Below are 3,932 nucleotides of genomic sequence, written 5' to 3' on the forward strand. Positions count from 1 at the left end.
ACAAAACATTGCTGTTTAAAGAACAAGCAAGAGTTTTCAGTAGGAAAGTTTATATAATAACAAGAGAATCCGGTTCGTCTGGATTCTACCTGTTCTATCTGTGGTTTAATGTTACATGAATGTAGAACCCTCTTTACTTACCAGATTTTTATGACACTAGAAACAAAAGCCTTTGTTGTGTTTTTTTTAAAGACCCAGTTGAAGCTTGATTCATCCATGTCTTCGCTGAAATATTTCAGTTTTTATGCTTTGTCACATACTTGCCGGGCTAATTGGTGAACTAGCCAGCTAACCACCAAAACAGAGTCAGTCACAATATAGAGAAGCCTACTGCCGTAGTCCTGCATGACGCTTCCTGCTACTATTATAATCTATCACTTTAGCTGTGCTTGTTCCTACTATTCTGCTGTTTTAACTGCAATAACATATAAGTCATGTTCACATTACTATAGATATTATTATAGTTACTGGAAGTGTCTTTGTCTCTCTCTGTCCATCTGTCCGTCTTTTCTCTCTTTCTTTCTCCTTTTCTTCCTCCCCAACCGGTGCAGACAGATGTCCGTCCTCCACAGAGCTGGGTCTGTCTGACATTCCTGCCTGTAATAGGGAAGGTTTTCGTTGCCACCGTACTCTACGGGGGAATTGTTGGGTCTATGTTTATCATAAATAAGTCATAGAGTGTGGTCTATACCTAGTTTGTCCTGAGATAACTTTTGTTATGATTTAGCACTATAAAATAAATTGAATTGAATTGAATTGAATAGAACGTAAGTAAGTTCAGCCCACACCGAAGGGGTATACAGTTTATAGCTCTTTATAGACTTACACCGTGAAGATGCCTTCTTGTGAATCTTGTCTACAAAACGACAGAAAAATGCCTAAAAGCTGCCGTGCGCTGGGATACGCAACCACTTTTTGTAAGCTACAGAACTAAAAAACTGAGCCTAAATGAAGACCAAAGTGGCCACAGGCAAAGTGCTACATCAGCATGCTGACGTTACGTATGCAGCAAGCATTTTCACATGAAGTCAAATAGCAAAATGTCAGTTTTAGACTAACTATTACTTCTGTAAGTTAAAGATAAATCAGAAAGCTGTGCAGCATTATGTTTGCAAGTGCCTTAGCTTTCTAACACATGGCTAAAATTAGCTTTCTAATGGCTAACTTTTTATCTGTGGTAGAGTGTGGTGCTAGCTACAGACATTTTGTCAGCATTTCAGGCCTTGGTTGCATATGGGGCCAATTGTTTCCTTCTCCGGTGGACGTGGTTTTCACAGTGTAAAGCGTTGCACTCTGTCTCTAGCTTTCTCTATTTTTCAATTTACTTGGACGTTTATATTCCTCCTGCCATTTTTGTGCCAACTGGCGGGAAACAAGTTGGGGAACGTCGGACCCTTTTTTAAGAAAAACGGTCTGATGTTCCCTGCTTTTCACAAAAAGGGTCCTATGTACCCTGTCTGTTAATTTTTCCACAATCTGTGCCAAATTCCACAGCAAATAGGCTTATATAGACCCTAACACTACCCCCAACTCTCACCCTGACCGTAACCCCCAACCCTAACAAAATGCTAAATTAGCGAAGGCATAGGCATATGCGAGCGGGGAACATAGGACCCTTTTTGGGAAAAGTGGGGAACATCTGACCTTTTTTTTTAAAAAAAAAGGAAAGCTGAAAAGACCAAGCTGGAAGATGCTATCGTAGCATGGGAGCGTACCTTACTCCACGGCGTAGTATTTGTACCATCGACCCCTGTCTTATGACTCTCTGTAAACCATGTCTCTGTTGTGGACAGTTTTACTGAGGAAAAGAGGAGGTAAAATAAAATTGGATGGTGACACACAGCTAATTTGCTACAGGGGTCAACCCTAAGTTTTCGGGGTCCTATGTTCCCAGGTCACATACAAAGCGAGGAACATAGGACCCGGGGAGCATAGGTACACTCCCATGCTACAATAGCATCCTCCAGCTTGGTCGTTTCAGCTTTCTGTTCCATCAAAGGTCTACACTGTCAAAACAGGTTGCTAAGTTGAATATGACACAAAAAACTTTCTTCCTGTAAGTGAATCCCCATCATCCATCGCAGTAATTCCATTCAAATGTATTAATTTAGTCACAGAATTAAATTCTAGTGAGGCAGAGGCCTTTAGTCTTTTAGTTTCCAGTTTAGTAAACGTCTCATCTTTGGAATGAAATTATTACCGTGATTATTTTCAGTTTAGAAACACCTCAGTGTGTTGTGTTTAAAACCGTGTTAGATAATCTACCTGATGTTTGTCATATTCAGCTGTATGATGACAACAAAACAAACCTCATCAAAGTGTTTAAACAGTGTTCCTAAATGTCTCATACCTCTGCTTTTTTAGAAAGAAATTGCATCATCATGTTGTCATGACATTAATCGTGATCTTTTTTTTCATTTTTGTCTTCTCATTGTTTTTCAAAGGTATTTTGTTTGGAGATGCAAGCTTTCAACAGAAGCCTTAAAATGCTTTAATATTAGAATGTGGTAGAAAGTAGAAGTATATTACAGACTTAAATGCAGCATCTTTAATCTGGTCATTCCATCAAAGTCACAGGTTTTCTTACAAAGGCCTAATTTAGATTATATTTTCAGTTATTGTATCGATCATGAGTGAGGCTGAGGCTCTCCCAAAGCTGCTGGTTTCCAAACAAAACTGACACAGCAGATGGGTGTTATGGGTTCTTATTGTAGGTCGCAGAATAGATGACCCAACGCACACCCGAAATCTCAACAATGCAATGTGCAGCCCTGTGTATGAAATAAGAAAGATTTGCTAATCCATCTCTCAAATGTTTCCTTTCTGGGTTTTTTTCCACCAGAAATACAAAAAATAAGAAACTGAATGGGCTTTGTATGTAACCACAACATCACCATAGCAACTGATTATGTCACTATGGTGATGCTGGATCAGAAGACTCAAATGAAATCACTAAAAACACAAAATGCAGCAGTGAAATCTTTCTCTATCAGAGTTTCTGCTCTTGTTCTCTTGAATTTATCAACATGCAGTACAGCTGAGCTCCTGTAGAGGGCGCCCTGTGTTTAACACACTCCGCCCCATGCTGCCGCACTTCAGTACTACATGTTTATCTGTAACAAACAGGATAAAGCCACTTCAGGTTTCAGGTTTATATACATTAATTTAAAATATGACATATTCCATTCTGCATTTTATAAGATCTAAGCGGCTTATTGTTTATCTTCAGGGGTTTGATTTGAATTGTATTTTTTCTGTTGTCAAAAATAGGAAAAAACTTTTCAACGGTCAACTGTTAATTCTCTGTGACTAAGCTTTTATTAAGCTGAATGATCCTATTATCTGCAAAATGTTGTTAATTGTAAATGCCTTAAAACAATGCTGTGACTAACAACCATCTCTGCTCCATAACCTGATGGTTATATCTCTGTTGCTACATTGTTAATCAAACTGTAAAAGGTGAAAATAAACTCTGAGACTCAATTGCTTTTGTCACATCGCATCTGTTTACAACTACACATGTGAAGCCCGGAAACACATAAATGTTATCAGACAAAACTAAATACATTAACAAATCAATAATTTTGATCTTGTTACTTATATTAAAAAATAACTATTTTTATTAATTTCCTTTTACCACCATTCACTTGAAAACAAATGCATTCAAACGTAATTTTACCCCATTATTAATATTCCACTAGTAGTTTTTCGGTAGCTAACTTTATTAGCATTAGCTTGACAGCTAAAATACTTCAAGGGAAACACAACAGGCTAATATATAGCACCATGCAAATTACCCAAGTGATTACTTACATTGATGATACATTATTTTTGTATTACAGGTTTTCTGAAGTTTTGTGTAAATATGCAAATGATGCATTATTTAATGCTAACTTCTGGTGAATTTTAGAGAAATCCACTTAACTGAAAGA

The 3,932-nt window shown here is 37.6% G+C and overlaps 1 protein-coding gene across 1 annotated transcript in view; it reads left to right on the forward strand.

Annotated features, from left to right (window-relative positions):
* Window positions 1–3,483, forward strand: part of LOC310965725 (protein SSUH2 homolog) — a 15,272-nt gene extending 11,789 nt beyond the window's left edge. Inside the window, exon 12 of the mRNA XM_083939470.1 lies at window positions 1–3,483. This exon is cut by the window's left edge and continues 1,055 nt beyond it. The gene's annotated coding sequence lies outside the window, so the exon portion shown is untranslated.
* Window positions 3,484–3,932: the final 449 nt, after the last annotated feature.

The sequence above is a fragment of the Echiichthys vipera genome (genome assembly GCF_963691815.1).
Source record: "Echiichthys vipera genome assembly, chromosome: X".
NCBI lineage: Eukaryota > Metazoa > Chordata > Actinopteri > Perciformes > Trachinidae > Echiichthys > Echiichthys vipera.